This window comes from Oncorhynchus mykiss, unplaced genomic scaffold, assembly GCF_013265735.2.
Source record: "Oncorhynchus mykiss isolate Arlee unplaced genomic scaffold, USDA_OmykA_1.1 un_scaffold_575, whole genome shotgun sequence".
In the NCBI taxonomy this organism is placed as follows: domain Eukaryota; kingdom Metazoa; phylum Chordata; class Actinopteri; order Salmoniformes; family Salmonidae; genus Oncorhynchus; species Oncorhynchus mykiss.
Window position 1 is genome coordinate 36,870 of NW_023494022.1, and position 24,828 is coordinate 61,697.

General features: G+C 43.1%; 28 non-coding genes across 28 annotated transcripts; all 28 read right to left on the reverse strand.

The window, feature by feature from the left end:
* Window positions 1–711: 711 nt before the first annotated feature.
* Window positions 712–793, reverse strand: trnal-aag. Its single transcript has one exon. It is a non-coding gene; the product is annotated as a tRNA-Leu (tRNA).
* Window positions 794–1,520: 727 nt separating this feature from the next.
* Window positions 1,521–1,602, reverse strand: trnal-uag. The gene has a single exon. It is a non-coding gene; the product is annotated as a tRNA-Leu (tRNA).
* A 726-nt stretch (window positions 1,603–2,328) lies between these two features.
* trnal-aag lies at window positions 2,329–2,410 on the reverse strand. The gene has a single exon. It is a non-coding gene; the product is annotated as a tRNA-Leu (tRNA).
* A 735-nt stretch (window positions 2,411–3,145) lies between these two features.
* Window positions 3,146–3,227, reverse strand: trnal-aag. The gene has a single exon. It is a non-coding gene; the product is annotated as a tRNA-Leu (tRNA).
* Window positions 3,228–3,964: 737 nt separating this feature from the next.
* trnal-aag lies at window positions 3,965–4,046 on the reverse strand. Its single transcript has one exon. It is a non-coding gene; the product is annotated as a tRNA-Leu (tRNA).
* Window positions 4,047–4,783: 737 nt separating this feature from the next.
* Window positions 4,784–4,865, reverse strand: trnal-aag. The gene has a single exon. It is a non-coding gene; the product is annotated as a tRNA-Leu (tRNA).
* Window positions 4,866–5,584: 719 nt separating this feature from the next.
* Window positions 5,585–5,666, reverse strand: trnal-uag. The gene has a single exon. It is a non-coding gene; the product is annotated as a tRNA-Leu (tRNA).
* Window positions 5,667–6,403: 737 nt separating this feature from the next.
* Window positions 6,404–6,485, reverse strand: trnal-aag. Its single transcript has one exon. It is a non-coding gene; the product is annotated as a tRNA-Leu (tRNA).
* Window positions 6,486–7,202: 717 nt separating this feature from the next.
* On the reverse strand, window positions 7,203–7,284 carry trnal-uag. Its single transcript has one exon. It is a non-coding gene; the product is annotated as a tRNA-Leu (tRNA).
* A 737-nt stretch (window positions 7,285–8,021) lies between these two features.
* Window positions 8,022–8,103, reverse strand: trnal-aag. The gene has a single exon. It is a non-coding gene; the product is annotated as a tRNA-Leu (tRNA).
* A 732-nt stretch (window positions 8,104–8,835) lies between these two features.
* On the reverse strand, window positions 8,836–8,917 carry trnal-uag. Its single transcript has one exon. It is a non-coding gene; the product is annotated as a tRNA-Leu (tRNA).
* A 736-nt stretch (window positions 8,918–9,653) lies between these two features.
* Window positions 9,654–9,735, reverse strand: trnal-aag. Its single transcript has one exon. It is a non-coding gene; the product is annotated as a tRNA-Leu (tRNA).
* A 736-nt stretch (window positions 9,736–10,471) lies between these two features.
* On the reverse strand, window positions 10,472–10,553 carry trnal-aag. Its single transcript has one exon. It is a non-coding gene; the product is annotated as a tRNA-Leu (tRNA).
* A 1,347-nt stretch (window positions 10,554–11,900) lies between these two features.
* trnal-aag lies at window positions 11,901–11,982 on the reverse strand. Its single transcript has one exon. It is a non-coding gene; the product is annotated as a tRNA-Leu (tRNA).
* A 725-nt stretch (window positions 11,983–12,707) lies between these two features.
* Window positions 12,708–12,789, reverse strand: trnal-uag. Its single transcript has one exon. It is a non-coding gene; the product is annotated as a tRNA-Leu (tRNA).
* Window positions 12,790–13,516: 727 nt separating this feature from the next.
* Window positions 13,517–13,598, reverse strand: trnal-cag. The gene has a single exon. It is a non-coding gene; the product is annotated as a tRNA-Leu (tRNA).
* Window positions 13,599–14,335: 737 nt separating this feature from the next.
* Window positions 14,336–14,417, reverse strand: trnal-aag. The gene has a single exon. It is a non-coding gene; the product is annotated as a tRNA-Leu (tRNA).
* Window positions 14,418–15,854: 1,437 nt separating this feature from the next.
* trnal-aag lies at window positions 15,855–15,936 on the reverse strand. Its single transcript has one exon. It is a non-coding gene; the product is annotated as a tRNA-Leu (tRNA).
* Window positions 15,937–16,653: 717 nt separating this feature from the next.
* Window positions 16,654–16,735, reverse strand: trnal-uag. The gene has a single exon. It is a non-coding gene; the product is annotated as a tRNA-Leu (tRNA).
* A 717-nt stretch (window positions 16,736–17,452) lies between these two features.
* On the reverse strand, window positions 17,453–17,534 carry trnal-uag. Its single transcript has one exon. It is a non-coding gene; the product is annotated as a tRNA-Leu (tRNA).
* Window positions 17,535–18,251: 717 nt separating this feature from the next.
* trnal-uag lies at window positions 18,252–18,333 on the reverse strand. The gene has a single exon. It is a non-coding gene; the product is annotated as a tRNA-Leu (tRNA).
* Window positions 18,334–19,884: 1,551 nt separating this feature from the next.
* trnal-aag lies at window positions 19,885–19,966 on the reverse strand. The gene has a single exon. It is a non-coding gene; the product is annotated as a tRNA-Leu (tRNA).
* A 664-nt stretch (window positions 19,967–20,630) lies between these two features.
* trnal-aag lies at window positions 20,631–20,712 on the reverse strand. Its single transcript has one exon. It is a non-coding gene; the product is annotated as a tRNA-Leu (tRNA).
* A 445-nt stretch (window positions 20,713–21,157) lies between these two features.
* Window positions 21,158–21,239, reverse strand: trnal-uag. The gene has a single exon. It is a non-coding gene; the product is annotated as a tRNA-Leu (tRNA).
* Window positions 21,240–21,976: 737 nt separating this feature from the next.
* On the reverse strand, window positions 21,977–22,058 carry trnal-aag. The gene has a single exon. It is a non-coding gene; the product is annotated as a tRNA-Leu (tRNA).
* Window positions 22,059–22,795: 737 nt separating this feature from the next.
* trnal-aag lies at window positions 22,796–22,877 on the reverse strand. Its single transcript has one exon. It is a non-coding gene; the product is annotated as a tRNA-Leu (tRNA).
* Window positions 22,878–23,599: 722 nt separating this feature from the next.
* On the reverse strand, window positions 23,600–23,681 carry trnal-aag. Its single transcript has one exon. It is a non-coding gene; the product is annotated as a tRNA-Leu (tRNA).
* A 722-nt stretch (window positions 23,682–24,403) lies between these two features.
* Window positions 24,404–24,485, reverse strand: trnal-uag. The gene has a single exon. It is a non-coding gene; the product is annotated as a tRNA-Leu (tRNA).
* Window positions 24,486–24,828: the final 343 nt, after the last annotated feature.

Genomic DNA, 24,828 nt, shown 5'->3' on the forward strand with positions numbered 1-24,828 from the left:
CTCGTCAGTTACCTAGAGCGTCTGCACTCCCTTGTATTTCAGTCTTCTTTTTCATTTTCTTCTTTAAAATCTTTATGTATCTCATGTTGCTCTTGCGTCCTTCATCTTTTTTTGATTCTCTTTCTAAAAATGTTAATTTATCTGATGTTGCTCTTTCTTTCATCGTATAAACTGAGAATTAGTTTCTGCTTTTATATCTGAAGCAGATTGAATTAGAAAAACATGGCAGATAATTGCAATAACAGACGTGGGAATTAGGGTAAAGGCTGGATTCCCTTTATTTGTCCGGTGTCCTTGGTGGCCTTGTTTGAAATGACATTACAGTTTTCTGTTGAGAAAAAGTTGCAGCGGTGGACTTTGAACCGACACCTCCGAAAGACTGGGTCCTTAAATCCAGTTCTCTGGACAGCTCGGCCACAGTTCCCACTGTTAAAATGGACTGCTTGGTCGTCGCACAGACCATCACAACTTTCCTTTTTTCCAATCAAGGATTTGACATGAACAACCACCGGTAGGAGGTGCAACTGCCACTGCGGGGGCACAGGATTTGGTGGCTGGTTGGTTAAGGCGATGGACTACACTATTAAATTGGAACCCCATCCGTGACACACATCATTGCTTCTTTTCTCCCTAGCATGGCCCGACATGAAAGTAAAAAACATGAAATAAAGCAGAACATGTGATAGCTTGTGCAAAAAAACTCAATAAAGTTGGCAATGGAGGGATTTGAACCCACGCCTCCTTAGAGACTGGAGCCTTAATCCAGCGCCTTAGACCACTCGGCCACACTACCCAGCTCTGGCTAAATATTCACACTTTCTCGTCAGTTACCTAGAGCGTCTGCACTTCCTTGTATTTTAGTCTTCTTTTTCATTTTCTTCTTTAAAATCTTTATGTATCTCATGTTGCTCTTGCGTCCTTCATCTTTTTTTGATTCTCTTTTTAAAAATCTTGATTTGTCTCATGTTGCTCTCTCTTCCATTGTGTACACTGAAAATTAGTTTCTGCTTTTATGTCTGAAGCAGATTGAATCTGAAAAACACAGCAGATATTTTCAAAAACAGATGTGGGAATTATGGTAAAGGCTGGATTCCCTTTTTTGTCCGGTGTCCTTGGTGGCCTTGTTTGAAATTACATTACAGTTTTTTGTTGAGAAAAAGTTAAAGCGGTGGACTTTGAACCCACACCTCTGAAAGACTGGATCCTTAAATAAAGTTCTCTGGACAGCTTGGCCACAGTACCCACTGTTAAAATGGACTGCTAGGTTGTCGCACAGCCCAGGCCAACTTTCCTTGTTTACAATCAAGGCTTTGACGTGAACAAGGAGGTGGGAGGAGGTAGGAGGTGCAACTGCCACCGCGGGAGCACAGGACTTGGTTAAGGCAATGGACTACACTATTGAGTTGGAACCCCATCCGTGACACACATCATTTCTTATTTTCTCCCTTGCATGGGCGACATGAAAGTAAAAACCCTGAAATAACGCCGAACATGTGATAGCTTGCGCAAACAAACTCAGATGGCAGTGGTGGGATTTGAACCCACGCCTCCTTAGAGACTGGAGCCTAAATCCAGCGCCTTAGACCGCTCGGCCACACTACCCAGCTGTGGCAAAATATTCACACTTTCTCGTCAGTTACCTAGAGCGTCTGCACTCCCTTGTATTTCAGTCTTCTTTTTCATTTTCTTCTTTAAAATCTTTATGTATCTCATGTTGCTCTTGCGTCCTTCATCTTTTTTTGATTCTCTTTCTAAAAATGTTAATTTATCTTTCTTTCATGGTATAAACTTAGAATTAGTTTCTGCTTTTATGTCTGAAGCAGATTGAATTAGAAAAACACGGCAGATAATTGCAATAACAGACGTGGGAATGAGGGTAAAGGCTGGATTCCCTTTATTTGTCCGGTGTCCTTGGTGGCCTTGTTTGAAATTACATTACAGTTTTCTGTTGAGAAAAAGTTGCAGCGGTGGACTTTGAACCGACACCTCCGAAAGACTGGGTCCTTAAATCCAGTTCTCTGGACAGCTCGGCCACAGTACCAACTGTTAAAATGGACTGCTGGGTCGTCCCACAGACCATCACAACTTTCCTTTTTTCCAATCAAGGATTTGACGTGAACAACCACCGGTAGGAGGTGCAACTGCCACCGCGGGGGCACAGGACTTGGTGGCTGGTTGGTTAAGGCGATGGACTACACTATCGAGTTGGAACCCCATCCGTGACACACAACATTGCTTCTTTTCTCCCTTGCATGGCCCTGCATGAAAGTAAAACCGCTGAAATAAAGCAGAAAATGTGATAGCTTGCGCAAACAAACTCAATAAAGATGGCAGTGGTGGGATTTGAACCCACGCCTCCTTAGAGACTGGAGCCTTAATCCAGCGCCTTAGACCGCTCGGCCACACTACCCAGCTGTGGCAAAATATTCACACTTTCTCGTCAGTTACCTAGAGCGTCTGCACTCCCTTGTATTTCAGTCTTCTTTTTCATTTTCTTCTTTAAAATCTTTATGTATCTCATGTTGCTCTTGCGTCCTTCATCTTTTTTTGATTCTCTTTCTAAAAATGTTAATTTATCTGATGTTGCTCTTTCTTTCATCGTATAAACTGAGAATTAGTTTCTGCTTTTATATCTGAAGCAGATTGAATTAGAAAAACATGGCAGATAATTGCAATAACAGACGTGGGAATTAGGGTAAAGGCTGGATTCCCTTTATTTGTCCGGTGTCCTTGGTGGCCTTGTTTGAAATGACATTACAGTTTTCTGTTGAGAAAAAGTTGCAGCGGTGGACTTTGAACCGACACCTCCGAAAGACTGGGTCCTTAAATCCAGTTCTCTGGACAGCTCGGCCACAGTTCCCACTGTTAAAATGGACTGCTTGGTCGTCGCACAGACCATCACAACTTTCCTTTTTTCCAATCAAGGATTTGACATGAACAACCACCGGTAGGAGGTGCAACTGCCACTGCGGGGGCACAGGATTTGGTGGCTAATTGGTTAAGGCGATGGACTACACTATTGAGTCGGATCCCCATCCGTGACACACAACATTTCTTATTTTCTCCCTTGCATGGCCCTGCATGAAAGTAAAAACTCTGAAATAAAGCAGAACGTGATAGCTTGCGCAAACAAACTCAATAAAGATGGCAGTGGTGGGATTTGAACCCACGCGTCCTTAGAGACTGGAGCCTTAATCCAGCGCCTTAGACCGCTCGGCCACACTACCCAGCTGTGGCAAAATATTCACACTTTCTCGTCAGTTACCTAGAGCGTCTGCACTCCCTTGTATTTCAGTCTTCTTTTTCATTTTCTTCTTTAAAATCTTTATGTATCTCATGTTGCTCTTGCGTCCTTCATCTTTTTTTGATTCTCTTTCTAAAAATGTTAATTTATCTGATGTTGCTCTTTCTTCCATCGTATAAACTTAGAATTAGTTTCTGCTTTTATGTCTGAAGCAGATTGAGTTAGAAAAACACGGCAGATAATTGCAATAACAGACGTGGGAATGAGGGTAAAGGCTGGATTCCCTTTATTTGTCCGGTGTCCTTGGTGGCCTTGTTTGAAATTACATTACAGTTTTCTGTTGAGAAAAAGTTGCAGCGGTGGACTTTGAACCCACACCTCTGAAAGACTGGATCCTTAAATACAGTTCTCTGGACAGCTTGGCCACAGTACCCACTGTTAAAATGGACTGCTAGGTCGTCACACAGCCCAGCCCAACTTTCATTGTTTACAATCTAGGCTTTGACGTGAACAACCACCGGTAGGAGGTGCAACTGCCACCGCGGGAGCACAGGACTTGGTGGCTGGTTGGTTAAGGCGATGGACTACACTATTAAATTGGAACCCCATCCGTGACACACATCATTGCTTCTTTTCTCCCTAGCATGGCCCGACATGAAAGTAAAAAACATGAAATAAAGCAGAACATGTGATAGCTTGTGCAAAAAAACTCAATAAAGTTGGCAATGGAGGGATTTGAACCCACGCCTCCTTAGAGACTGGAGCCTTAATCCAGCGCCTTGGACCACTCGGCCACACTACCCAGCTCTGGCTAAATATTCACACTTTCTCGTCAGTTACCTAGAGCGTCTGCACTCCCTTGTATTTCAGTCTTCTTTTTCATTTTCTTCTTTAAAATCTTTATGTATCTCATGTTGCTCTTGCGTCCTTCATCTTTTTTTGATTCTCTTTCTAAAAATGTTAATTTATCTGATGTTGCTCTTTCTTCCATCGTATAAACTTAGAATTAGTTTCTGCTTTTATGTCTGAAGCAGATTGAGTTAGAAAAACACGGCAGATAATTGCAATAACAGACGTGGGAATGAGGGTAAAGGCTGGATTCCCTTTATTTGTCCGGTGTCCTTGGTGGCCTTGTTTGAAATTACATTACAGTTTTCTGTTGAGAAAAAGTTGCAGCGGTGGACTTTGAACCCACACCTCTGAAAGACTGGATCCTTAAATACAGTTCTCTGGACAGCTTGGCCACAGTACCCACTGTTAAAATGGACTGCTAGGTCGTCACACAGCCCAGCCCAACTTTCATTGTTTACAATCTAGGCTTTGACGTGAACAACCACCGGTAGGAGGTGCAACTGCCACCGCGGGAGCACAGGACTTGGTGGCTGGTTGGTTAAGGCGATGGACTACACTATTAAATTGGAACCCCATCCGTGACACACATCATTGCTTCTTTTCTCCCTAGCATGGCCCGACATGAAAGTAAAAAACATGAAATAAAGCAGAACATGTGATAGCTTGTGCAAAAAAACTCAATAAAGTTGGCAATGGAGGGATTTGAACCCACGCCTCCTTAGAGACTGGAGCCTTAATCCAGCGCCTTGGACCACTCGGCCACACTACCCAGCTCTGGCTAAATATTCACACTTTCTCGTCAGTTACCTAGAGCGTCTGCACTTCCTTGTATTTTAGTCTTCTTTTTCATTTTCTTCTTTAAAATCTTTATGTATCTCATGTTGCTCTTGCGTCCTTCATCTTTTTTTGATTCTCTTTTTAAAAATCTTGATTTGTCTCATGTTGCTCTCTCTTCCATTGTGTACACTGAAAATTAGTTTCTGCTTTTATGTCTGAAGCAGATTGAATCTGAAAAACACAGCAGATATTTTCAAAAACAGATGTGGGAATTATGGTAAAGGCTGGATTCCCTTTTTTGTCCGGTGTCCTTGGTGGCCTTGTTTGAAATTACATTACAGTTTTTTGTTGAGAAAAAGTTAAAGCGGTGGACTTTGAACCCACACCTCTGAAAGACTGGATCCTTAAATAAAGTTCTCTGGACAGCTTGGCCACAGTACCCACTGTTAAAATGGACTGCTAGGTTGTCGCACAGCCCAGGCCTTGTTTACAATCAAGGCTTTGACGTGAACAAGGAGGTGGGAGGAGGTAGGAGGTGCAACTGCCACCGCGGGAGCACAGGACTTGGTTAAGGCAATGGACTACACTATTGAGTTGGAACCCCATCCGTGACACACATCATTTCTTATTTTCTCCCTTGCATGGGCGACATGAAAGTAAAAACCCTGAAATAACGCCGAACATGTGATAGCTTGCGCAAACAAACTCAGATGGCAGTGGTGGGATTTGAACCCACGCCTCCTTAGAGACTGGAGCCTAAATCCAGCGCCTTAGACCGCTCGGCCACACTACCCAGCTGTGGCAAAATATTCACACTTTCTCGTCAGTTACCTAGAGCGTCTGCACTCCCTTGTATTTCAGTCTTCTTTTTCATTTTCTTCTTTAAAATCTTTATGTATCTCATGTTGCTCTTGCGTCCTTCATCTTTTTTTGATTCTCTTTCTAAAAATGTTAATTTATCTGATGTTGCTCTTTCTTTCATCGTATAAACTGAGAATTAGTTTCTGCTTTTATATCTGAAGCAGATTGAATTAGAAAAACATGGCAGATAATTGCAATAACAGACGTGGGAATTAGGGTAAAGGCTGGATTCCCTTTATTTGTCCGGTGTCCTTGGTGGCCTTGTTTGAAATGACATTACAGTTTTCTGTTGAGAAAAAGTTGCAGCGGTGGACTTTGAACCGACACCTCCGAAAGACTGGGTCCTTAAATCCAGTTCTCTGGACAGCTCGGCCACAGTTCCCACTGTTAAAATGGACTGCTTGGTCGTCGCACAGACCATCACAACTTTCCTTTTTTCCAATCAAGGATTTGACGTGAACAACCACCGGTAGGAGGTGCAACTGCCACTGCGGGGGCACAGGATTTGGTGGCTAATTGGTTAAGGCGATGGACTACACTATTAAATTGGAACCCCATCCGTGACACACATCATTGCTTCTTTTGTCCCTAGCATGGCCCGACATGAAAGTAAAAAACATGAAATAAAGCAGAACATGTGATAGCTTGTGCAAAAAAACTCAATAAAGTTGGCAATGGAGGGATTTGAACCCACTCCTCCTTAGAGACTGGAGCCTTAATCCAGCGCCTTAGACCACTCGGCCACACTACCCAGCTCTGGCTAAATATTCAAACTTTCTCGTCAGTTACCTAGAGCGTCTGTACTTCCTTCCTTTAGTCTTCTTTTTCATTTTCTTCTTTAAAATCTTTATGTATCTCATGTTGCTCTTGCTTCCTTCATCTTTTTTTTATTCTCTTTTTAAAAATCTTGATTTGTCTCATGTTGCTCTTTCTTCCATTGTGTACACTGAAAATTAGTTTCTGCTTTTATGTCTGAAGCAGATTGAATCTGAAAAACACAGCAGATATTTTCATAAACAGATGTGGGAATTATGGTAAAGGCTGGATTCCCTTTTTTGTCCGGTGTCCTTGGTGGCCTTGTTTGAAATTACATTACAGTTTTTTGTTGAGAAAAAGTTAAAGCGGTGGACTTTGAACCCACACCTCTGAAAGACTGGATCCTTAAATAAAGTTCTCTGGACAGCTTGGCCACAGTACCCACTGTTAAAATGGACTGCTAGGTTGTCGCACAGCCCAGGCCTTGTTTACAATCAAGGCTTTGACGTGAACAAGGAGGTGGGAGGAGGTAGGAGGTGCAACTGCCACCGCGGGAGCACAGGACTTGGTTAAGGCAATGGACTACACTATTGAGTTGGAACCCCATCCGTGACACACATCATTTCTTATTTTCTCCCTTGCATGGGCGACATGAAAGTAAAAACCCTGAAATAACGCCGAACATGTGATAGCTTGCGCAAACAAACTCAGATGGCAGTGGTGGGATTTGAACCCACGCCTCCTTAGAGACTGGAGCCTAAATCCAGCGCCTTAGACCGCTCGGCCACACTACCCAGCTGTGGCAAAATATTCACACTTTCTCGTCAGTTACCTAGAGCGTCTGCACTCCCTTGTATTTCAGTCTTCTTTTTCATTTTCTTCTTTAAAATCTTTATGTATCTCATGTTGCTCTTGCGTCCTTCATCTTTTTTTGATTCTCTTTCTAAAAATGTTAATTTATCTGATGTTGCTCTTTCTTTCATCGTATAAACTGAGAATTAGTTTCTGCTTTTATATCTGAAGCAGATTGAATTAGAAAAACATGGCAGATAATTGCAATAACAGACGTGGGAATTAGGGTAAAGGCTGGATTCCCTTTATTTGTCCGGTGTCCTTGGTGGCCTTGTTTGAAATGACATTACAGTTTTCTGTTGAGAAAAAGTTGCAGCGGTGGACTTTGAACCGACACCTCCGAAAGACTGGGTCCTTAAATACAGTTCTCTGGACAGCTCGGCCACAGTTCCCACTGTTAAAATGGACTGCTTGGTCGTCGCACAGACCATCACAACTTTCCTTTTTTCCAATCAAGGATTTGACGTGAACAACCACCGGTAGGAGGTGCAACTGCCACTGCGGGGGCACAGGATTTGGTGGCTAATTGGTTAAGGCGATGGACTACACTATTAAATTGGAACCCCATCCGTGACACACATCATTGCTTCTTTTGTCCCTAGCATGGCCCGACATGAAAGTAAAAAACATGAAATAAAGCAGAACATGTGATAGCTTGTGCAAAAAAACTCAATAAAGTTGGCAATGGAGGGATTTGAACCCACTCCTCCTTAGAGACTGGAGCCTTAATCCAGCGCCTTAGACCACTCGGCCACACTACCCAGCTCTGGCTAAATATTCAAACTTTCTCGTCAGTTACCTAGAGCGTCTGTACTTCCTTCCTTTAGTCTTCTTTTTCATTTTCTTCTTTAAAATCTTTATGTATCTCATGTTGCTCTTGCTTCCTTCATCTTTTTTTTATTCTCTTTTTAAAAATCTTGATTTGTCTCATGTTGCTCTTTCTTCCATTGTGTACACTGAAAATTAGTTTCTGCTTTTATGTCTGAAGCAGATTGAATCTGAAAAACACAGCAGATATTTTCATAAACAGATGTGGGAATTATGGTAAAGGCTGGATTCCCTTTTTTGTCCGGTGTCCTTGGTGGCCTTGTTTGAAATTACATTACAGTTTTTTGTTGAGAAAAAGTTAAAGCGGTGGACTTTGAACCCACACCTCTGAAAGACTGGATCCTTAAATAAAGTTCTCTGGACAGCTTGGCCACAGTACCCACTGTTAAAATGGACTGCTAGGTTGTCGCACAGCCCAGGCCAACTTTCCTTGTTTACAATCAAGGCTTTGACGTGAACAAGGAGGTGGGAGGAGGTGGGAGGTAGGAGGTGCAACTGCCACCGCGGGAGCACAGGACTTGGTTAAGGCAATGGACTACACTATTGAGTTGGAACCCCATCCGTGACACACATCATTTCTTCTTTTCTCCCTTGCATGGGCGACATGAAAGTAAAAACCCTGAAATAACGCCGAACATGTGATAGCTTGCGCAAACAAACTCAGATGGCAGTGGTGGGATTTGAACCCACGCCTCCTTAGAGACTGGAGCCTAAATCCAGCGCCTTAGACCGCTCGGCCACACTACCCAGCTCTGGCAAAATATTCACACTTTCTCGTCAGTTACCTAGAGCGTCTGCACTCCCTTGTATTTTAGTCTTCTTTTTCATTTTCTTCTTTAAAATCTTTATGTATCTCATGTTGCTCTTGCGTCCTTCATCTTTTTTTGATTCTCTTTCTAAAAATGTTAATTTATCTGATGTTGCTCTTTCTTTCATCGTATAAACTGAGAATTAGTTTCTGCTTTTATGTCTGAAGCAGATTGAATTAGAAAAACACGGCAGATAATAGCAATAATAGACGTGGGAATGAGGGTAAAGGCTGGATTCCCTTTATTTTCCGGTGTCCTTGGTGGCCTTGTTTGAAATTACATTACAGTTTTCTGTTGAGAAAAAGTTGCAGCGGTGGACTTTGAACCGACACCTCCGAAAGACTGGGTCCTTAAATCCAGTTCTCTGGACAGCTCGGCCACAGTTCCCACTGTTAAAATAGACTGCTTGGTCTTCGCACAGACCATCACAACTTTGCTTTTTTCCAATCAAGGATTTGACGTGAACAACCACCGGTAGGAGGTGCAACTGCCACCGCGGGGGCACATGACTTGGTGGCTGGTTGGTTAAGGCGATTGACTACACTATTGAGTTGGAACCCCATCCGTGACACACAACATTGCTTCTTTTCTCCCTTGCATGGCCCTGCATGAAAGTAAAAACGCTGAAATAAAGCAGAACATGTGATAGCTTGCGCAAACAAACTCAATAAAGATGGCAGTGGTGGGATTTGAACCCACGCCTCCTTAGAGACTGGAGCCTTAATCCAGCGCCTTAGACCGCTCGGCCACACTACCCAGCTCTGGAAAAACATTCACACTTTCTCTTCAGTTACCTAGAGCGTCTGCACTCCCTTGTATTTCAGTCTTCTTTTTAATTTTCTTCTTTAAAATCTTTATGTATCTCATGTTGCTCTTGCGTCCTTCATCGTTTTTTGATTCTCTTTCTAAAAATCTTAATTTATCTGATGTTGCTCTTTCTTTCATCGTATAAACTTAGAATTAGTTTCTGCTTTTATGTCTGAAGCAGATTGAATTAGAAAAACACGGCAGATAATAGCAATAATAGACGTGGGAATGAGGGTAAAGGCTGGATTCCCTTTATTTTCCGGTGTCCTTGGTGGCCTTGTTTGAAATTACATTACAGTTTTCTGTTGAGAAAAACTTGCAGCGGTGGACTTTGAACCGACACCTCCAGAAGACTGGGTCCTTAAATCCAGTTCTCTGGACAGCTTGGCCACAGTTCCCACTGTTAAAATAGACTGCTTGGTCATCGCACAGACCATCACAACTTTCCTTTTTTCCAATCAAGGATTTGATGTGAACAACTACCGGTAGGAGGTGCAACTGCCACCGTGGGGGCACAGGACTTGGTGGCTGGTTGGTTAAGGCGATGGACTACACTATTGAGTTGGAACCCCATCCGTGACACACAACATTGCTTCTTTTCTCCCTTGCATGGCCCTGCATGAAAGTAAAAACACTGAAATAAAGCAGAACATGTGATAGCTTGCGCAAACAAACTCAATAAAGATGGCAGTGGTGGGATTTGAACCCACGCCTCCTTAGAGACTGGAGCCTTAATCCGGCGCCTTAGACCGCTCTGCCACACTACCCAGCTCTGGCAAGATTTCCAAACTTTCTCGTCAATTACCTAGAGCGTCTGCACTTCCTTGTATTTTAGTCTTCTTTTTCATTTTCTTCTTTAAAATCTTTATGTATCTCAGGTTGCTCTTGCGTCTTTCATCTTTTTTTGATTCTCTTTCTAAAAATCTTAATTTATCTGATGTTGCTCTTTCTTTCATCGTATAAACTTAGAATTAGTTTCTGCTTTTATGTCTGAAGCAGATTGAATTAGAAAAACACGGCAGATAATAGCAATAATAGACGTGGGAATGAGGGTAAAGGCTGGATTCCCTTTATTTTCCGGTGTCCTTGGTGGCCTTGTTTGAAATTACATTACAGTTTTCTGTTGAGAAAAAGTTGCAGTGGTGGACTTTGAACCGACACCTCTGAAAGACTGGGTCCTTAAATCCAGTTCTCTGGACAGCTCGGTCACAGTACCAACTGTTAAAATGGACTGCTGGGTCGTCCCACAGACCATCACAACTTTCCTTTTTTCCAATCAAGGATTTGACGTGAACAACCACCGGTAGGAGGTGCAACTGCCACCGTGAGAGCACAGGACTTGGTGGCTGGTTGGTTAAGGCGACGGACAACACTACCCAGCTCTGGCAAGATTTCCAAACTTTCTCGTCAGTTACCTAGAGCGTCTGCACTTCCTTGTATTTTAGTCTTCTTTTTCATTTTCTTCTTTAAAATCTTTATGTATCTCATGTTGCTCTTGCGTCCTTCATCTTTTTTTGATTCTCTTTTTAAAAATCTTAATTTATCTGATGTTGCTCTTTCTTCCATCGTATAAACTTAGAATTAGTTTCTGCTTCTATGTCTGAAGCAGATTGAATTAGAAAAACACGGCAGATAATTGCAATAACAGACGTGGGAATTAGGGTAAAGGCTGGATTCCCTTTATTTGTCCGGTGTCCTTGGTGGCCTTGTTTGAAATTACATTACAGTTTTCTGTTGAGAAAAAGTTGCAGCGGTGGACTTTGAACCGACACCGCCGAAAGACTGGGTCCTTAAATCCAGTTCTCTGGACAGCTCGGCCACAGTTCCCACTGTCAAAATGGACTGCTTGGTCGTCGCACAGACCATCACAACTTTCCTTTTTTCCAATCAAGGATTTGACGTGAACAACCACCGGTAGGAGGTGCAACTGCCACCGCGGGGGCACAGGACTTGGTGGCTGGTTGGTTAAGGCGATGGACTACACTATTGAGTCGGATCCCCATCCGTGACACACAAGATCGCTTCTTTTCTCTCTTGCATGGCCCTGCATGAAAGTAAAAACGCTGAAATAAAGCAGAACATGTGATAGCTTGCGCAAACAAACTCAATAAAGATGGCAGTGGTGGGATTTGAACCCACGCCTCCTTAGAGACTGGAGCCTTAATCCAGCGCCTTATACCGCTCGGCCACACTACACAGCTCTTGCAAAATTGCCAGACTTTCTCGTCAGTTACCTAGAGCGTCTGCAGTCCCTTGTATTTTAGTCTTTTTCATTTTCTTCTTTAAAATCTTTATGTATCTCTTGCGTCCTTCATCTTTTTTTGATTCTCTTTCTAAAAATCTTAATTTATCTGATGTTGCTCTTTCTTTCATCGTATAAACTTAGAATTAGTTTCTGCTTTTATGTCTGAAGCAGATTGAATTAGAAAAACACGGCAGATAATTGCAATAATAGACGTGGGAATGAGGGTAAAGGCTGGATTCCCTTTATTTGTCCGGTGTCCTTGGTGGCCTTGTTTGAAATTACATTACAGTTTTCTGTTGAGAAAAAGTTTCAGCGGTGGACTTTGAACCGACACCTCCGAAAGACTGGGTCCTTAAATCCAGTTCTCTGGACAGCTCGGCCACAGTTCCCACTGTCAAAATGGACTGCTTGGTCGTCGCACAGACCATCACAACTTTCCTTTTTTCCAATCAAGGAATTGACATGAACAACCACCAGTAGGAGGTGCAATTGCCAGCGCGGGGGCACAGGACTTGGTGGCTGGTTGGTTAAGGCGACGGACTACACTATTGAGTTGGAACCCCATCCGTGACACACAACATTGCTTCTTTTCTCCCTTGCATGGCCCTGCATGAAAGTAAAAACGCTGAAATAAAGCAGAACATGTGATAGCTTGCGCAAACAAACTCAATAAAGATGGCAGTGGTGGGATTTGAAACCACGCCTCCTTAGAGACTGGAGCCTAAATCCAGCGCCTTAGACCACTCGGCCACACTACCCAGCTCTGGAAAAACATTCACACTTTCTCGTCAGTTACCTAGAGCGTCTGCACTCCCTTGTATTTTAGTCTTCTTTTTCATTTTCTTCTTTAAAATCTTTATGTATCTCATGTTGCTCTTGCTTCCTTCATCTTTTTTTTATTCTCTTTTTAAAAATCTTGATTTGTCTCATGTTGCTCTTTCTTCCATCGTATAAACTTAGAATTAGTTTCTGCTTTTATGTCTGAAGCAGATTGAATTAGAAAAACACGGCAGATAATTGCAATAACAGACGTGGGAATTAGGGTAAAGGCTGGATTCCCTTTATTTGCCCGGTGTCCTTGGTGGCCTTGTTTGAAATTACATTACAGTTTTCTGTTGAGAAAAAGTTGCAGAGGTGGACTTTGAACCCACACCTCTGAAAGACTGGATCCTTAAATACAGTTCTCTGGACAGCTTGGCCACAGTACCCATTGTTAAAATGGACTGCTAGGTCGTCGCACAGCCCAGGCCAACTTTCCTTGTTTACAATCAAGTCTTTGACGTGAACAACCACCGGTAGGAGGTGCAACTGCCACCGCGGGGGCACAGGACTTGGTGGCTGGTTGGTTAAGGCGATGGACTACACTATTGAGTTGGAACCCCATCCGTGACCAACAACATTGATTTTTTTCTCCCTTACATGAAAGTAAAAACGCTGAAAAAAAGCAGAACATGTGATAGCTTGCGCAAACAAACTCAATAAAGATGGCAGCGGTGGGATTTGAACCCACGCCTCCTTAGAGACTGGAGCCTGAATCCAGCGCCTTAGACCACTCGGCCACACTACCCAGCTCTGGCAAGATTTCCACACTTTCTCGTCAGTTACCTAGAGCGTCTGCACTCCCTTGTATTTTAGTCTTCTTTTTCATTTTCTTCTTAAAAATCTTTATGTATCTCATGTTGCTCTTGCGTCCTTCATCTTTTTTTTATTCTATTTTTAAAAATCTTAATTTATCTGATGTTGCTCTTTCTTCCATTGTGTACACTGAAAATTACTTTCTGCTTTTATGTCTGAAGCAGATTGAATCTGAAAAACACAGCAGATAATTTCAAAAACAGAGGTGGGAATTAGGGTAAAGGCTGGATTCCCTTTATTTGTCCGGTGTCCTTGGTGGCCTTGCTTGAAATTACATTACAGTTTTCTGTTGAGAAAAAGTTAAAGCGGTGGACTTTGAACCTACACCTCTGAAAGACTGGATCCTTAAATACAGTTCTCTGGACAGCTTGGCCACAGTACCCACTGTTAAAATGGACTGCTAGGTCGTCGCATAGCCCAGGCCAACTTTCCTTGTTTACAATCAAGGCTTTGACGTGAACAACCACCGCTAGGAGGAGCAACTGCCACCGCGGGAGCACAGGACTTGGTGGTTGGTTGGTTAAGGCGATGGACTACACTATTGAGATGGAACCCCATCCGTGACCAACAACATTGCTTCTTTTCTCCCTTGCATGGCCCTGCATGAAAGTAAAAACGCTGAAATAAAGCAGAACATGTGATAGCTTGCGCAAACAAACTCAATAAAGATGGCAGTGGTGGGATTTGAACCCACGCCTCCTTAGAGACTGGAGCCTTAATCCAGCGCCTTAGACCGCTCGGCCACACTACCCAGCTCTGGGGAACTATTCACACTTTCTCGTCAGTTACCTAGAGGGTCTGCACTCCCTTGTATTTTAGTCTTCTTTTTCATTTTCTTCTTTAAAATCTTTATGTATCTCATGTTGCTCTTGCGTCCTTCATCTTTTTTTTATTCTCTTTTTAAAAATCTTGATTTATCTCATGTTGCTCTTTCTTCCATTGTGTACACTGAAAATTAGTTTCTGCTTTTATGTCTGAAGCAGATTGAATCTGAAAAACACAGCAGATAATTTCAAAAACAGAGGTGGGAATTAGGGTAAAGGCTGGATTCCATTTATTTGTCCGGTGTCCTTGGTGGCCTTGCTTGAAATTACATTACAGTTTTCTGTTGAGAAAAAGTTAAAGCGGTGGACTTTGAACCCACACCTCTGAAGGACTGGATCCTTAAATACAGTTCTCTGGACAGCTTGGCCACAGTACCCATTGTTAAAATGGACTGCTAGGTCGTCGCACAGCCCAGGCCAACTTTCCTTGTTTACAATCAAGTCTTTGACGTGAACAACCACCGGTAGGAGGTGCAACTGCCACCGCGGGGGCACAGGACTTGGTTGCTGGTTGGTTAAGGCGATGGACTACACTATTGAGTTGGAACCCCATCCGTGACACACAACATTGCTTCTTTTCTCCCTTGCATGGCCCTGCATGAAAGTAAAAACGCTGAAATAAAGCAGAACATGTGATACCTTGCGCAAACAAACTCAATAAAGATGGCAGTGGTGGGATTTGAACCGAAAGACTGGGTCCTTAAATCCAGTTCTCTGGACAGCTCGGCCACAGTACCCACTCTTAAAATGGACAGCTTGGTCGTCGCACAGACCATCACAACTTTCCTTTTTTCCAATCAAGGATTTGACGTGAAGAACCACCAGTAGGGGGCACAGGACTTGGTGGCTGGTTGGTTAAGGCGATGTAATACACTATTGAGTTGGAACCCCATCCGTGACACACAACATTGCTTCTTTTCTCCCTTGCATGGCCCTGCATGAAAGTAAAAACGCTGAAATAAAGCAGAACATGTGATACCTTGCGCAAACAAACTCAATAAAGATGGCAGTGGTGGGATTTGAACCGAAAGACTGGGTCCTTAAATCCAGTTCTCTGGACAGCTCGGCCACAGTACCCACTCTTAAAATGGACAGCTTGGTCGTCGCACAGACCATCACAACTTTCCTTTTTTCCAATCAAGGATTTGACGTGAACAACCACCGGTAGGAGGTGCAACTGCCACCGTGAGAGCACAGGACTTGGTGGCAGGTTGGTTAAGGCGATGGACTACACTATTGAGTTGGAACCCCATCCGTGACACACAACATTGCTTCTTTTCTCCCTTGCATGGCCCTGCATGAAAGTAAAAACGCTGAAATAAAGCAGAACATGTGATAGCTTGCGCAAACAAACTCAATAAAGATGGCAGTGGTGGGATTTGAACCCACGCCTCCTTAGAGACTGGAGCCTTAATCCAGCGCCTTAGACCGCTCGGCCACACTACCCAGCTCTGGCAAGATTTCCACACTTTCTCGTCAGTTACCTAGAGCGTCTGCACTCCCCTGTATTTTAGTCTTCTTTTTCATTTTCTTCTTTAAAATCTTTATGTATCTCATGTTGCTCTTGCGTCCTTCATCTTTTTTTGATTCTCTTTTTAAAAATCTTAATTTATCTGATGTTGCTCTTTCTTCCATCTTATAAACTTAGAATTAGTTTCTGCTTTTATGTCTGAAGCAGATTGAATTAGAAAAACACGGCAGATAATTGCAATAACAGACGTGGGAATTAGGGTAAAGGCTGGATTCCCTTTATTTGTCCGGTGTCCTTGGTGGCCTTGTTTGAAATTACATAAAAGTTTTCTGTTGAGAAAAAGTTGCAGAGGTGGACTTTGAACCTACACCTCCGAAAGACTGGGTCCTTAAATCCAGTTCTCTGGACAGCTCGGCCACAGTTCCCACTGTTAAAATGGACTGCTTGGTCGTCGCACAGACCATCACAACTTTCCTTTTTTCCAATCAAGGATTTGACGTGAAGAACCACCAGTAGGGGGCACAGGACTTGGTGGCTGGTTGGTTAAGGCGATGTAATACACTATTGAGTTGGAACCCCATCCGTGACACACAACATTGCTTCTTTTCTCCCTTGCATGGCCCTGCATGAAAGTAAAAACGCTGAAATAAAGCAGAACATTTGATAGCTTGCGCAAACAAACTCAATAAAGATGGCAGTGGTGGGATTTGAACCCACGCCTCCTTAGAGACTGGAGCCTAAATCCAGCGCCTTAGACCGCTCGGCCACACTACCCAGCTCTGGCAAGATTTCCACACTTTCTTGTCAGTTACCTAGAGCGTCTGTACTTCCTTGAATTTTAGTCTTCTTTTTCATTTTCTTCTTTAAAATCTTTATGTATCTCATGTTGCTCTTGCGTCCTTCATCTTTTTTTTATTCTCTTTTTAAAAATCTTAATTTATCTGATGTTGCTCTTTCTTTCATCGTATAAACTTAGAATTAGTTTCTGCTTTTATGTCTGAAGCAGATTGAATTAGAAAAACACGGCAGATAATTGCAATAACAGACGTGGGAATTAGGGTAAAGGCTGGATTCGATTTATTTGTCCGGTGTCCTTGGTGGCCTTGTTTGAAATTACATTCCAGTTTTCTGTTGAGAAAAAGTTGCAGAGGTGGACTTTGAACCTACACCTCCGAAAGACTGGGTCCTTAAATCCAGTTCTCTGGACAGCTCGGCCACAGTTCCCACTGTTAAAATGGACTGCTTGGTCGTCGCACAGACCATCACAACTTTCCTTTTTTCCAATCAAGGATTTGACGTGAAGAACCACCAGTAGGGGGCACAGGACTTGGTGGCTGGTTGGTTAAGGCGATGTAATACACTATTGAGTTGGAACCCCATCCGTGACACACAACATTGCTTCTTTTCTCCCTTGCATGGCCCTGCATGAAAGTAAAAACGCTGAAATAAAGCAGAACATGTGATAGCTTGCGCAAACAAACTCAATAAAGATGGCAGTGGTGGGATTTGAACCCACGCCTCCTTAGAGACTGGAGCCTAAATCCAGCGCCTTAGACCGCTCGGCCACACTACCCAGCTCTGGCAAGATTTCCACACTTTCTTGTCAGTTACCTAGAGCGTCTGTACTTCCTTGAATTTTAGTCTTCTTTTTCATTTTCTTCTTTAAAATCTTTATGTATCTCATGTTGCTCTTGCGTCCTTCATCTTTTTTTGATTCTCTTTCTAAAAATCTTAATTTATCTGATGTTGCTCTTTCTTTCATCGTATAAACTTAGAATTCGTTTCTGCTTTTATGTCTGAAGCAGATTGAATTAGAAAAACACGGCAGATAATTGCAATAACAGACGTGGGAATTAGGGTAAAGGCTGGATTCGATTTATTTGTCCGGTGTCCTTGGTGGCCTTGTTTGAAATTACATTCCAGTTTTCTGTTGAGAAAAAGTTGCAGAGGTGGACTTTGAACCTACACCTCCGAAAGACTGGGTCCTTAAATCCAGTTATCTGGACAGCTCGGCCACAGTTCCCACTGTTAAAATGGACTGCTTGGTCGTCGCACAGACCATCACAACTTTCCTTTTTTCCAATCAAGGATTTGACGTGAAGAACCACCAGTAGGGGGCACAGGACTTGGTGGCTGGTTGGTTAAGGCGATGTAATACACTATTGAGTTGGAACCCCATCCGTGACACACAACATTGCTTCTTTTCTCCCTTGCATGGCCCTGCATGAAAGTAAAAACGCTGAAATAAAGCAGAACATGTGATAGCTTGCGCAAACAAACTCAATAAAGATGGCAGTGGTGGGATTTGAACCCACGCCTCCTTAGAGACTGGAGCCTAAATCCAGCGCCTTAGACCGCTCGGCCACACTACCCAGCTCTGGCAAGATTTCCACACTTTCTTGTCAGTTACCTAGAGCGTCTGTACTTCCTTGAATTTTAGTCTTCTTTTTCATTTTCTTCTTTAAAATCTTTATGTATCTCATGTTGCTCTTGCGTCCTTCATCTTTTTTTGATTCTCTTTTTAAAAATCTTAATTTATCTGATGTTCCTCTTTCTTCCATCGTATAAACTTAGAATTCGTTTCTGCTTTTATGTCTGAAGCAGATTGAATTAGAAAAACACGGCAGATAATTGCAATAACAGACGTGGGAATTAGGGTAAAGGCTGGATTCGATTTATTTGTCCGGTGTCCTTGGTGGCCTTGTTTGAAATTACATTCCAGTTTTCTGTTGAGAAAAAGTTGCAGAGGTGGACTTTGAACCTACACCTCCGAAAGACTGGGTCCTTAAATCCAGTTCTCTGGACAGCTCGGCCACAGTTCCCACTGTTAAAATGGACTGCTTGGTCGTCGCACAGACCATCACAACTTTCCTTTTTTCCAATCAAGGATTTGACGTGAAGAACCACCGGTAGGAGGTGCAACTGCCACCGCGGGGGCACAGGACTTGGTGGCTGGTTGGTTAAGGCGATGGACTACACTATTGAGTTGGAACCCCATCCGTGACACACAACATTTATTTTTTTCTCCCTTGCATGGCCCTACATGAAAGTAAAAACGCTGAAATAAAGCAGAACATGTGATAGCTTGCGCAAACAAACTCAACAAAGATGGCAGTGGTGGGATTTGAACGCACGCCTCCTTAGAGGCTGGAGCCTTATAATGCAGCGCCTTAGACCGCTCGGCCACACTAACCAGCTCTGGCAAGCTTCCACACTTTCTCGTCAGTTACCTAGAGCGTCTGCACTTCCTTGTATTTTAGTCTTCTTTTTCATTTTCTTCTTTAAAATCTTAATTTATCTCATGTTGCTCTTGCGTCCTTCATCTTTTTTTGATTCTCTTTCTAAAAATCTTAATTTATCTGATGTTGCTCTTTCTTTCATCGTATAAACTTAGAATTAGTTTCTGCTTTTATGTCTGAAGCAGATTGAATTAGAAAAACACGGCAGATAATAGCAATAATAGACGTGTGAATGAGGGTAAAGGCTGGATTCCCTTTATTTTCCGGTGTCCTTGCTGGCCTTGTTTGAAATTACATTACAGTTTTCTGTTGAGAAAAACTTGCAGCGGTGGACTTTGAACCGACACCTCCGAAAGACTGGGTCCTTAAATCCAGTTCTCTGGACAGCTCGCCCACAGTACCAACTGTTAAAATGGACTGCTGGGTCGTCCCACAGACCATCACAACTTTCCTTTTTTCCAATCAAGGATTTGACGTGAACAACCACCGGTAGGAGGTGCAACTGCCACCGTGAGAGAACAGGACTTGGTGGCTGGTTGGTTAAGGCGATGGACTACACTATTGAGTTGGAACCCCATCCGCACAACATTGATTATTTTCTCCCTTGCACGGCCCTGCATGAAAGTAAAAACGCTGAAATAATGCAGAACATGTGATAGCTTGCGCATACAAACTCAATAAAGATGGCAGTGGTGGGATTTGAACCCACGCCTCCTTAGTGACTGGAGCCTTAACCCAGCGCCTTAGACCGCACGGCCACACTACCCAGCTCTGGCAAAATATTCACACTTTCTCGTCAGTTACCTAGAGCGTCTGCACTCCCTTGTATTTCAGTCTTCTTTTTCATTTTCTTCTTTAAAATCTTTATGTATCTCATGTTGCTCTTGCGTCCTTCATCTTTTTTTGATTCTCTTTCTAAAAATCTTAATTTATCTGATGTTGCTCTTTCTTTCATCGTATAAACTTAGAATTAGTTTCTGCTTTTATGTCTGAAGCAGATTGAATTAGAAAAACACGGCAGATAATTGCAATAACAGACCTGGGAATTAGGGTAAAGGCTGGATTCCCTTTATTTGTCCGGTGTCCTTGGTGGCCTTGTTTGAAATTACATTACAGTTTTCTGTTGAGAAAAACTTGCAGCGGTGGACTTTGAACCGACACCTCCGAAAGACTGGGTCCTTAAATCCAGTTCCTTTTTTCCAATCAAGGATTTGACGTGAACAACCACCGGTAGGAGGTGCAACTGCCACTGCGGGGGCACAGGACTTGGTGGCTGGTTGGTTAAGGCGATGGACTACACTATTGAGTCGGATCCCCATCCGTGACACACAACATTGCTTCTTTTCTCCCTTGCATGGCCCTGCATGAAAGTAAAAACTCTGAAATAAAGCAGAACATGTGATAGCTTGCGCAAACAAACTCAATAAAGATGGCAGTGGTGGGATTTGAACCGACGCCTCCTTAGAGACTGGAGCCTTAATCCAGCGCCTTAGACCGCTCGGCCACACTACCCAGCTGTGGCAAAATTATGGTAAAGGCTGGATTCCCTTTTTTGTCCGGTGTCCTTGGTGGCCTTGTTTGAAATTACATTACAGTTTTTTGTTGAAAAAAAGTTAAAGCGGTGGACTTTGAACCCACACCTCTGAAAGACTGGATCCTTAAATAAAGTTCTCTGGACAGCTTGGCCACAGTACCCACTGTTAAAATGGACTGCTAGGTTGTCGCACAGCCCAGGCCAACTTTCCTTGTTTACAATCAAGGCTTTGACGTGAACAAGGAGGTGGGAGGTAGGAGGTGCAACTGCCACCGCGGGAACACAGGACTTGGTTAAGGCAATGAGTTGGAACCCCATCCGTGACACACATCATTTCTTCTTTTCTCCCTTGCATGGGCGACATGAAAGTAAAAACCCTGAAATAACGCCGAACATGTGATAGCTTGCGCAAACAAACTCAGATGGCAGTGGTGGGATTTGAACCCACGCCTCCTTAGGGACTGGAGCCTAAATCCAGCGCCTTAGACCGCTCGGCCACACTACCCAGCTCTGGCAAAATATTCACACTTTCTCGTCAGTTACCTAGAGCGTCTGCACTCCCTTGTATTTTAGTCTTCTTTTTCATTTTCTTCTTTAAAATCTTTATGTATCTCATGTTGCTCTTGCGTCCTTCATCTTTTTTTGATTCTCTTTCTAAAAATGTTAATTTATCTGATGTTGCTCTTTCTTTCATCGTATAAACTGAGAATTAGTTTCTGCTTTTATATCTGAAGCAGATTGAATTAGAAAAACATGGCAGATAATTGCAATAACAGACGTGGGAATTAGGGTAAAGGCTGGATTCCCTTTATTTGTCCGGTGTCCTTGGTGGCCTTGTTTGAAATGACATTACAGTTTTCTGTTGAGAAAAAGTTGCAGCGGTGGACTTTGAACCGACACCTCCGAAAGACTGGGTCCTTAAATCCAGTTCTCTGGACAGCTCGGCCACAGTTCCCACTGTTAAAATGGACTGCTTGGTCGTCGCACAGACCATCACAACTTTCCTTTTTTCCAATCAAGGATTTGACGTGAACAACCACCGGTAGGAGGTGCAACTGCCACTGCGGGGGCACAGGATTTGGTGGCTAATTGGTTAAGGCGATGGACTACACTATTGAGTCGGATCCCCATCCGTGACACACAACATTGCTTATTTTCTCCCTTGCATGGCCCTGCATGAAAGTAAAAACTCTGAAATAAAGCAGAACATGTGATAGCTTGCGCAAACAAACTCAATAACGATGGCAGTGGTGGGATTTGAACCCACGCCTCCTTAGAGACTGGAGCCTTAATCCAGCGCCTTAGACCGCTCGGCCACACTACCCAGCTGTGGCAAAATATTCACACTTTCTCGTCAGTTACCTAGAGCGTCTGCACTCCCTTGTATTTCAGTCTTCTTTTTCATTTTCTTCTTTAAAATCTTTATGTATCTCATGTTGCTCTTGCGTCCTTCATCTTTTTTTGATTCTCTTTCTAAAAATGTTAATTTATCTGATGTTGCTCTTTCTTTCATGGTATAAACTTAGAATTAGTTTCTGCTTTTATGTCTGTAGCAGATTGAATTAGAAAAACACGGCAGATAATTGCAATAACAGACGTGGGAATGAGGGTAAAGGCTGGATTCCCTTTATTTGTCCGGTGTCCTTGGTGGCCTTGTTTGAAATTACATTACAGTTTTCTGTTGAGAAAAAGTTGCAGCGGTGGACTTTGAACCGACACCTCCGAAAGACTGGGTCCTTAAATCCAGTTCTCTGGACAGCTCGGCCACAGTACCAACTGTTAAAATGGACTGCTGGGTCGTCCCACAGACCATCACAACTTTCCTTTTTTCCAATCAAGGATTTGACGTGAACAACCACCGGTAGGAGGTGCAACTGCCACAGCGGGGGCACAGGACTTGGTGGCTGGTTGGTTAAGGCGATGGACTACACTATCGAGTTGGAACCCCATCCGTGACACACAACATTGCTTCTTTTCTCCCTTGCATGGCCCTGCATGAAAGTAAAACCGCTGAAATAAAGCAGAAAATGTGATAGCTTGCGCAAACAAACTCAATAAAGATGGCACTGGTGGGATTTGAACCCACGCCTCCTTAGAGACTGGAGCCTTAATCCAGCGCCTTAGACCGCTCGGCCACACTACCCAGCTGTGGCAAAATATTCACACTTTCTCGTCAGTTACCTAGAGCGTCTGCACTCCCTTGTATTTCAGTCTTCTTTTTCATTTTCTTCTTTAAAATCTTTATGTATCTCATGTTGCTCTTGCGTCCTTCATCTTTTTTTGATTCTCTTTCTAAAAATGTTAATTTATCTGATGTTGCTCTTTCTTTCATCGTATAAACTGAGAATTAGTTTCTGCTTTTATATCTGAAGCAGATTGAATTAGAAAAACATGGCAGATAATTGCAATAACAGACGTGGGAATTAGGGTAAAGGCTGGATTCCCTTTATTTGTCCGGTGTCCTTGGTGGCCTTGTTTGAAATGACATTACAGTTTTCTGTTGAGAAAAAGTTAAAGCGGTGGACTTTGAACCGACACCTCCGAAAGACTGGGTCCTTAAATCCAGTTCTCTGGACAGCTCGGCCACTGTACCAACTGTTAAAATGGACTGCTTGGTCGTCGCACAGACCATCACAACTTTCCTTTTTTCCAATCAAGGATTTGACGTGAACAACCACCGGTAGGAGGTGCAACTGCCACTGCGGGGGCACAGGACTTGGTGGCTGGTTGGTTAAGGCGATGGACTACACTATTGAGTTGGAACCCCATCCGTGACACACAACATTGCTTCTTTTCTCCCTTGCACGGCCCTGCATGAAAGTAAAAACGCTGAAATAAAGCTTGCGCATACAAACTCAATAAAGATGGCAGTGGTGGGATTTGAACCCACGCCTCCTTAGTGACTGGAGCCTTAATCCAGCGCCTTAGACCGCTCGGCCACACTACCCAGCTCTGGCAAGATTTCCAAACTTTCTCGTCAGTTACCTAGAGCGTCTGCACTTCCTTGTATTTTAGTCTTCTTTTTCATTTTCTTCTTTAAAATCTTTATGTATCTCATGTTGCTCTTGCGTCCTTCATCTTTTTTTGATTCACTTTCTAAAAATCTTAATTTATCTGATGTTGCTCTTTCTTTCATCGTATAAACTTAGAATTAGTTTCTGCTTTTATGTCTGAAGCAGATTGAATTAGAAAAACACGGCAGAAAATTGCAATAACAGACGTGGGAATTAGGGTAAAGGCTGGATTCCCTTTATTTGTCCGGTGTCCTTGGTGGCCTTGTTTGAAATTACATTACAGTTTTCTGTTGAGAAAAAGTTAAAGCGGTGGACTTTGAACCGACACCTCCGAAAGACTGGGTCCTTAAATCCAGTTCTCTGGACAGCTCGCCCACAGTACCAACTGTTAAAATGGACTGCTGGGTCGTCCCACAGACCATCACAACTTTCCTTTTTTCCAATCAAGGATTTGACGTGAACAACCACCGGTAGGAGGTGCAACTGCCACCGTGAGAGCACAGGACTTGGTGGCTGGTTGGTTAAGGCGATGGACTACACTATTGAGTTGGAACCCCATCCGTGACACACAACATTGCTTCTTTTCTCCATTGCACGGCCCTGCATGAAAGTAAAAACGCTGAAATAAAGCTTGCGCATACAAGCTCAATAAAGATGGCAGTGGTGGGATTTGAACCCACGCCTCCTTAGAGACTGGAGCCTAAATCCAGCGCCTTAGACCGCTCGGCCACACTACCCAGCTCTGGCAAGATTTCCACACTTTCTCATCAGTTACCTAGAGCGTCTGCACTCCCTTGTATTTTAGTCTTCTTTTTCATTTTCTTCTTTAAAATCTTTATGTATCTCATGTTGCTCTTGCGTCCTTCATCTTTTTTTGATTCTCTTTCTAAAAATCTTAATTTATCTGATGTTGCTCTTTCTTTCATCGTATAAACTGAGAATTAGTTTCTGCTTTTATGTCTGAAGCAGATTGAATTAGAAAAACATGGCAGATAATTGCAATAACAGACGTGGGAATTAGGGTAAATGCTGGATTCCCTTTATTTGTCCGGTGTCCTTGGTGGCCTTGTTTGAAATGAC